This window comes from Lytechinus variegatus, chromosome 1 (assembly GCF_018143015.1).
Source record: "Lytechinus variegatus isolate NC3 chromosome 1, Lvar_3.0, whole genome shotgun sequence".
NCBI classification, from domain to species: Eukaryota; Metazoa; Echinodermata; class Echinoidea; order Temnopleuroida; family Toxopneustidae; genus Lytechinus; species Lytechinus variegatus.
The window spans coordinates 46,763,026-46,772,674 of record NC_054740.1 but is presented as its reverse complement, the minus strand read 5'-3'; the positions used below and the strand labels follow the sequence as shown (position 1 = coordinate 46,772,674).

General features: G+C 39.3%; 1 long non-coding RNA gene across 1 annotated transcript; it reads left to right on the top strand.

The window, feature by feature from the left end:
* The first annotated feature begins 1,150 nt into the window (after positions 1-1,150).
* On the top strand, positions 1,151-4,205 carry LOC121406451. The gene is made up of 3 exons (XR_005968808.1): positions 1,151-2,004; positions 3,318-3,417; positions 4,107-4,205. It is a non-coding gene; the product is annotated as an uncharacterized LOC121406451 (long non-coding RNA).
* The last annotated feature ends 5,444 nt before the right edge of the window (positions 4,206-9,649 follow it).

Below are 9,649 nucleotides of genomic sequence, written 5' to 3'. Positions count from 1 at the left end.
TGTGTGAGAGTTAGCCTTTTTTTGTGGCTGGGTTGTTGTGGGCGACAAAAATACAGTCAAGTCTCGAGAATCATGAATGGGTTAGATTGATGTTCACGCTCATGTTTGGACTTTGGCCTCAGCTTGGGCATGTTTTTTTTTTTTAAAGTTGAGGGGGCAGGTTAACTTACACAAATATTGTACTCAAGCTCTGTAACTGTGTTGGGTTGTTTTTCTTAGTTTTCAGGGGGGGGGGGGTGGCTTTGCGAGTATAAAAAGTTTGGTGACCAGACAGTAATAAAAAAAAGGCAAAATAATTTTTTTTAAAGCTGTGAGTTAGCAAAAATTTGACCGGCAGGAAGTTGGTTGGATATTCGATATTCAAACTGTGAAGTTGGTTTTGATATTCAGGTTCGATATTCAAACGCGTGTGAAGTTGGACGGATATTCAATATTCGATATTTAAAAATTAGGGGTTTGAAAGCTAGCTAGGGGGTTTAAATGGTGCAGCACGTCTCGGGCAAGCATAAAATCACTGGCTTGCCCTAATACGAGGACTTTCAGGGGACAAAAGTCAGTGAATAAAAGGGTATGAAATTTTTAATTTTTTGAGAGAGGCCTAAAGGGTATTCCGACAGCCTAGCCGGGGTAATCACGTGTCCTAACTTGTAGAACTCGACTAGGGCAACAAGATAAGCCCTAACTTGACCCGGCGCATGCACATTTAGGGGCTCAAATTAACAAAATTAAAGGGAATAAAGGGCTACTTAGAGCATTTTTTAAATTAAAAAGAGTATTTTTTTCAAGGGGCCCCAGGGATATCCCGACAGCCTAGCCAGGTAAACCACCTAGCCTAACGTGAAGAATTCGACTCGGCAACAAGATAAGCACTAGCTTGACCCGGCGCATGCACATTTAGGGCTCAAAGTAACAAAAATGAAGGGAATAAAGGGCTATTCAGAGCATTATTTGCATGTTTTTTGTTAAATTCAATTGACCATTGACCCCCCCCAAGAAAAAAAATAAATGAATAAATGAAATAAAAAAATTGAAAATAAATAGAATAAAAAAAACAGGCAAATATGCATATATATATTACCGGTATATATAATCTATAGAGGGGGGGGGTGGAATCTAGATCTTATAATAATGTGTGCATTAGAAATTGCACATGGCGTTGATGATAGACACAATTTATGTGCTGGAAATGATCGCATTTGTCAGGCCTCGGAGCTGAGACATCAAGATAGAGCGACTGAGGCCGAGACATCAGGCTTCGAGGATGCAAATTCTGGTCCCGAGGCCAGCCTCGGTATACAACACTGAATATAGAATCAACATGCACTCTATACCCTACAAGATTGATAACAAAGACATATATGTGTTTCAACAAGAAATTGGTCAATGTATATCTGAATGGGGTATTGTACAGTACGATTGATCAACCAATGATACGGGTTGTGTTCTGACATTTAAATCCATGTTCCTCTTTGACCAATGTTGTCAAATAAAAACCTTGCTTTGAGCATAACATCCTCAAGGTGGTCTGAAATTCTATATCTACAAGTTTTATTATCAATATACTAGTGTTCTGAAGTTGATGTGTTTATAATCAAATGTTTTCATGTTTATTCTACTTAAAACATAATAGATGGAGACCAGCAGCGTGGCAGCAGGAGCAAATTTTGGCCGTGATGAGGCGTATACCACCATGAACAATTCTGCAATTGCAGTCACCACCACCACTGCTGCCACCACTATCAGTGCTGCTGATGCCACCACCACCAAGTCTGCTTCTGCCACTGCCATCACCATTGCCACCGCCACTATAAAGACCACTCCTGACACAAAGCCCCCAAGTCCTCAACTGACCAGATATTGCAGCTGGAGAAGGATAGACCAGGAACTTCAAAGCCAGGGCTTGTTGGTCTCCTACAATAAGAAAAATGCCAAGGGCCCATCTAATGAACTTGTAGAATATTTGGCCACAGTTGTAGAAATGCAGAGACTAACATACTGCCACAGGTAAAAATCAATTTTAGATATGATGGATAGTCTTTGAAATATGGGTTGCAGAATGAACATCAGTAAAATCCATCATGATGTGCAATCTGATTTAACCCTAAAATGGCGGTGGGGGCCCAAAAATTTTCACGTTAAATCCACAACATGAAAGATGGTGCCGCGTCATTATATGCCTTTTTTAAAGATTCATGAGTTTTCAGACAAAATTTGTGACACCTGGGTACCCGGTTCTGAAATTACGCAACATCATGTAAGTACACATGTCAGAATTGCTTTAAAATGTGATTTCATGAACAAATCCAATGCAAAATCTGTTTTTACCAAAAATTTATAATTGCATCATACTGGTTAATATTTATTTTACTGATTAAAATCAATTAATTTGATCAGAAAATTTTGTCAACAATATAAAAAAGTATAAAAAACAAAGAAATACTTCAGAAAGGAAAAAAAAATACAGATGAAAGGGATTTGATTTTTATGTGTCTGAACAAAAAAAACTTTAAGGGATTTGTTTATAGATTTCCAGCCAACTTCTAATTTCATGCATGATTTAGTAAAATATATTTATTAAAAATAAATTTAAATAATTCTAGAATGATCAAATATACAATTTTTTCATCTGTGGCAGGCATTTTGCATTTCTTCACAATTGCACAATTAACGGTCGATCTTGAGGGCCCCGACCCCCTTCCGCCAATCTTTCCTGCCTCAAAAATACCCTTGCAGTCTTATTAGGGTTAGATTATGTTTACATTAAGCAAACATAAAATTCCGACAATGGATTTCAGTGGCGTAATGAGCCAAATATTTTGAGAGGGCCTAATATGGCGGATGGAACAAAAGTTCTCCAAAGATGTGAGAGAGCAAAATTTTTTAACTTTTTAATACAGAAATCAAATATTTGGAAAGATTTTGATGTAATAATATTCAGTAAATACTTCTCTATTTTACCCTTTCCCGTTCCCTTTCTTTCTTATTCTCCTTTTTTTTTCTTGGTCGTGAAACAGGGGGGGGGGCATGGCCCCCATCTATACGCTAGTGAAGGATTTAATACTTTTTGCATGTACGATGACGATGCTCGCTCTCTCTCCCCCTCACCCATCCTCACTATGTGTATATGTGTGTGCAAGATAAATTATGAGGAATAATTGCATGAAGTGACGTTTCTCAACCAGAGATTCCTTATATATTATTTACTGTTGCATGTTTGCATTTTTGTTCATCATATTAACCCATCTTGTCCCCTTTACCCCCCCCCCCCCTGACAAAAACCTACTTTTTGAAAATTTCAATTTAATTTATTCCTTCAGGTGAGGCTTTGTCCGCAGTTCCGGAAAGACAAGCCATGCCAAAATCAACGACTGAAGGGTTTGGAGCGCCAGACAAAGAGCCTAGAAATGTGATTTAACCGTAAGTTAAACTTATTTATAATTCTGATTCGTTTTGGCATAGGAAGTAAGTCACATAACAATTTGAATAATTTTTGTCTTCTTGATTTGCTCTTTGTCAAGAATCCAAATTTTAGAATTAAACTCTAAGTTTGAGGTGTTGATGAAATTTTTTTTCAGCTGCAAAAGTAACAAACCAATATCAATCATTGGTAGATAATGTGACTTGCTTTCTCTTGCCAAATTGGTACATGTACATGAATATTCTGCATTTCTATAATGATTGACCCCCACCACTACCACCTATAAAGATGCAACATGTCAAATTACTGTCAAACTCACTTCATGTTTTTAATTATTAATATTCCAGTAAAGGAGTAAAAGGACTCAGAAAGATTACCCGAAGAAGCTCACAGAATTTTTTTTCTGGTAGACCCTTTACATTCATTTGATGAATTGAGTTCATCAAAATCAACTGAATATAATGAGTACAAAATCCTGTTAATACATCTTACTAGATGAGGCTATTCTAGTAAGTCATCCCGGGGGGGGGAGTGCCTGAGGATCTTGTCCATTTGGATAAATCTTGCAAAGTATCAAAAGGTGCCTTCACCCCCCCCCCCCACTCTATTAAGGGTTAACAATGAAAGTGAAATTAGGAATAACTTTAGTATCTTGCTTTTATGCATTATAAATTAATTACTATTTCAGGTACTTCAATCACATGAACAGTAGCAGGAGCAAAAACAGCAGCAAACACACAGGAGATGTAACGACTACATTGACCAATACCAACAACTACAGCAGCATCAACAATATCTGCAAAAACCACACTGGCAACCTCAACAACATCAAGATTTTCAACAACCACTCCGGGAATTCAACAAACACATCAGCAGAAACCAACAGCAGCAAAAACAGCACTTATGAAATGAATCTTATTGAAACTCAAAAGCCAATGGCGCAACATCTTTTACAAAATGAGACATCATTTATTCATTCTTTTACAGGATAAAGAAAAGTTTTTTTGAAAGTGTAATTTTGCAGGAACACAATGGATGTTCCTATGTATCTATTTATTGAAATAAATTTTACTTTAAAAAGAAAGAATGATGATTCAATAAATATCTACTTTTTATTTGTCAATGAGTAAAAATACCTGTATTTTCTATTTAGAATGACAAAAAGCAATTTATCAAATCAAAATCATCAAAAAATTGAGCAATATAGCTGTTAGGCCCTCGAAATTGTTGATATTTTGATGAAAAAGCTGTTTCTGCTGCAATATTTGATGCAACTCAAATAGTTGCGTCAAATATTGTGGCAGAAATTGTCATTTGCCGCTGAAAGTATCTGCGGCAAATATTTGACGCAGCTCAAACAGCTGCGTCAAATATTGCCGCAGAAATTGTCATTTGCCGCTGAAAGTATCTGCGGCAAAGTTTTATGAAACGGAAACTTGCCGCTGTTTTGAGATTTGCCGCAGAAACACAGATTTGCCGCTGAAAATGGGAGTTGCCGCTGCGGCAAATGTTTTATGAAACGGGCCCCTGGTTTTGAGTGGGGGCCCTGAATTCGGTGCGCTGAAAGTGGGCCTGGCGGCCCTGTCCTCCACCCCGAGGTTTCCTATGACTTTTCCCGCGGCCCCTTTCAATCCTGGCGTCACCACCAGAGCGAGGGAAGGAGAGGGATGACCCCTTATGTTCATTGTAGGCCTGGGGCTGCAGTCTGGAGCTAGAGCTAGCAAAGGGGTGTCTCTGGGCCTGGCCCTGGGCCGGTCTAGCATTAGCGGTGCCTGGCGGGCTAGGTCTACTCGAAGAGAGCCTATAAAAAGTCTTGTCAGCTGTGGTGCTGGCTGAAATAGACTCATCCAAAACATCTTGAAAATGTCCATGAAACAAGTCCTTACCTTCACAAGGGAGCTTATTGAGCAGTCTTGCTGCCCCTTTCTCAATCTTGAGGGCATCTAAAACTTTGGCTCTTCTTGCCCTCGAGCATAGTAGAGTTGATCTTGCTGCTTGCTCATACTGGAGATCAGCAATCTTTGTGAGTGATTCTAACAATAAGTTTTTGTCACCGGTAGAGACTCCAAGCCGCTCAGCCTCACTAAGAGCGGTTAACAGGCACCCCGGTACATCGCGAGTCTCATACTGCTCCGGGCGGCCGCGTCCAGCGATGCTAGCTGATAGTCGGCTGAGCGGTAGCCTGAGCCGCGGAGAGGGTTACGGCCCGATCTAGACTTCCTCGCTCCCGCATCCCCGACACGGAAAGCAACGTCCGGGACCGAAGGTGTGCACAAAAAATCCTCGAAGTCTTGAGCGGCAAATCGATAATCCCTCGACACTTCTTTACTGATCGGTTTAAGCCGAGAGTGTTGCTTATCTAGGCCCCGAAAGCAGGATTTATACGGGGCATCCATCTTGATCGCCGGACTGACTTCGTCCGAACGACTAAGGGACGAGTTCAGGCGGAAGATTGACTTCTCTCGCTCAGTTTCGCTACTAGTACTGTCTTCGGCCCGAAGTTGAGGGCAGTATTTAGTCAAGATCAGGGCTGACTGATGCCTGTTCCCACTAGCCGGAGTATCGCGTTCGTGTATGTCAGAACTCTCTCGTACCCCAATGGTGATTGTCCCCGTTCGAATCCCATATGCTGGGCAGCTTGGAGGGAATGCGCGGGGCTGCTATTAGAATTAGATGGTGAGAAATCGCCCCAATCTCTTCTGCGAGATGTAACAGGTCGGTGGTAATCAAATTCCGAATCAGATTCTCCCACAATGGAAAATTCTTTTTCTCTACGGCTAATACGAGGCGAGTTATCATTAGCCCCCACTCTGCGACCGTTACGAGGCGATCTAGACCTCTCTCTACGTCTAGAATGAGTAGAGCCTTCATTAGCCCGTTGTCTCGGGCGGCTTTGTCTATTACTTGCCGGGCTGGCGGTACGCAAATCCAGAGGGTCTGGGTCTGGAAGGGTCGATGGCGGCGCCCGCTGGGGGAGGGCCGCCTGCAAGGCTTGCAAGATCCAACTACCCGCTTCGGCGGGGTCTGGCAATGAATGGACTGACCTGTCACAATCCCGGGCCAGTCGGCTCTTTTTCTGAATTACAGGGGGTTGTAGTGGGTCAATACTTTGAGTCTGATTGTCATGAGAACACGAGTGGTCATCGCGAGGCCTCTTCTTGCCCGCCCTGCTCTTTGATGAGGAGCTACCCCGATCGGAAGGAGTGTAAACAGTCTCTTCCGATTTATCCGTACCCTTGTCTACCTCCCGCCTATGGGACTGGGTGTCTGATTGTGTAGTGGTATTAGCCGGCGTTGTCTTGGCCGGGTTATTAGTGTTAGGGTTCTTGTTCTTCGGCTTTGTCTTTGCCGCCTTATCATTATTTTTCGGCTTTGTCTTGGCCGAAATATTGACCCTCGGCTTTGTCTTGACCGAGTTATTCTCCCCTTGATTGAGATTTGGGGAGGCTTGGGAATTAATGTTCATGTCAGTTATTTCTTCAGACATCGTGATTCAAAAGAAAAGCACTGAAGCGCGGTGGCTAAACGTTTACTCAGCGACGTCGCGGTAACGAAAGAGGAGGCTTAGATGTGGAGACCGGGTTTTATGGGTCTCGTTCCGTGACAGGTTTCCCAGGCTACCTGAATGCAGTTAGCCTCTTTCGGGGAGTTTTTTACCAGTGGCTATTCGAGTTAGGGTAACGAATAGCAATTTGATGAGATGGTATAGGTAAGTATAGCGCAGTGTAGTAAATAGGAGACGATGTGCATTTTACCAGGTGCGCATTTTGAAAGAAAAATTGAAATTACCGTACATTATGTACATACTAAAGCGAGTTTGTAATTACATGTATAAGTACGCACTAAAGCAAGTTTTTAATTGGATAGCACAATTTGTCAATTCTTTGCATCCCAGCTAAAGATCTTGCTGAAATACTGAGGAATAATGTAGGGGCAGATGCCAAGTACACTTTTGCGTGAAAGTATCATTTTTAGCGTAAATTCTGAAACTGTCCAAAATCACGCATTTTGATATTTTGACGGGACTTGTAAGATAATTTAATTCCCTTTGTTATGTGATTATTTATATCTGGAGTTTCAAATTATAAGTCTACTAAATATGCATTTAAATTTGGAATATAACACACACATATGTATGGCACTATGAGATATAAGATCGTGATTTACTCAAAATAAAAGTTTGTGAATACTATCAATAGTTCTAAGTTTTTTACAACTTAAATTCTTTGATTTAAATGGGTTCATCTCTTGAATATCGTTCGTTCTAATGTATATTAAAAGAATTTTTAAGTAAGATGGAAGATATATTTTCCGAAAGGAGACGTTCAAACTTTATCGGGGAGAGAGTACATACTTAAAACACAAAATTTCTGGCCAAGACTGCCTCTGCCCCATATCCCCCCCCCCACCGCTTCCCAAGATCATGTGTAGTGTCCGAAAGGATTACATGGAACTGAAAGTATCCCATTTTCAAGATAATCAAAAAAATGCCAAATAATTTTTTAGACTCGAGCTTCGTGCTGGCATTAATAAATGAGATAAACAACTTGCTATCTGTTAACAAACATGCTTGAAGTGTCAATTTCTTAGAAAATTAAAAAAGAAATTAGCTCACACCAAGTGGGAATCGAACCCAGGCCACAGGAATTCGAAACCCCCTCTTGAGATATCGCACCTTAGAATGTTTCGTTTCTAGTTTAATGGACAAGTCCACCCCAACAAAACTTGATTTGAATCAAAAGAGAAAAATCCAACTAGCATAACGTTGAAAATTTCATAAAAATCGGATGTAAAATAAGAATAAAGTTATGACATTTTAAAGTTTCGCTTCATTTCACAAAACAGTTATATGCACATCTCGGTCGGTATGCAAATGAGGGAACTGATGACATCATTCACTCACTATTTCTTTTGTATTTTGTTATATAAAATAAGAAATATTTTGATTTTCTTGTCATTGTCATGTGAATTGAAGTTATAGTCCTCCCTGAACAAGTGGAATTCCATTACCGGTATTTTAACATTTTGTGGTTCAGGCAAGGAGGTCCTAATTGTCAAATTCGTAAAAATTGAAATATTGAATAATTCAAACAATAAAAAACAAAAGAAATAGTGAGTGAGTGACATCATCGATTCTCTCATTTGGATGTTACTGACTCGTTCATACAACTATTTTGTGAAAAATAAGCGAAACTTTAAAATGTCATAACTTTCTAACTACATCCAATTTTTATGAAATTTTCAGCATTGTGCTTGTCTGATTTTTTGTATTGATATAAATCAACATTTTTCTGAGGTGGACTTGACCTTTTAAACAAAGCCAGCTCGGCTTGTACTGGCTTTTTTTACGGAGACATAACATTCTTTATTTCAAAACGTCATCAAAATGTCCAGTTTAGGATTGGAATATAAAAATCAGATTGCGTTTCGCGCTCGCATCAATAGCCTATATATTATTTTTTTTTAAATATGTATTAAATACTAAATAGGTTCATTATTGTATTAAATGTTCCGTTTTCATGTCAGAATATTAAAAATTTCTGAAATTTTAACATTACCATTAGTACGAATCATGATCATGATTACACTTATGAATTGTGTAACTTTCTAACTTTCAGGTCTTGATTTCATGGCATATACATAAACTGCTTGCGCTTCGCGTTCGCATAAATCAAATAGGCCGAGACAAAAATTAGGTATTGCCGTGGCAACGGCCATATTTTTTTTTTTTTAGAAATTGATAATCCAATAACTGTTCAAGTAAAATGTAGATTGAAAGAGTAGTTTAAAAAATGCTAATTCAATCGTTTTATTTATACATGAATATTTTTATGTTTTGGGATATTGATATTCCCATAAAATTAATGTTACCATGGTAACGGCGAATTAAATATGAATTTCGCCACAGGTAGATTTACGTTCAGCACCAATTCATTCGCGGAAATAGCAAGATCTAACTCTACAAAAGTAACATAATCCTATATAATATCATGACGACTATCGCACTGATGAACAGTATATAATTTATGTGCAATATAGATGAAATATTGCACGCTATTTTTGCGTGATTTTCGACAGTCTTTCAGAATTTACGCTAAAAATGATACTTTCACGCAAAAGTATACTTGGCATCCGCCCGTACGTTATTCCTCAGGATTTCTGCAAGATTTTTAGCTGGGATGCAAGGAATTGACAAATTGTGCTATCCAATTAAAAACTCGCTTTAGTGCG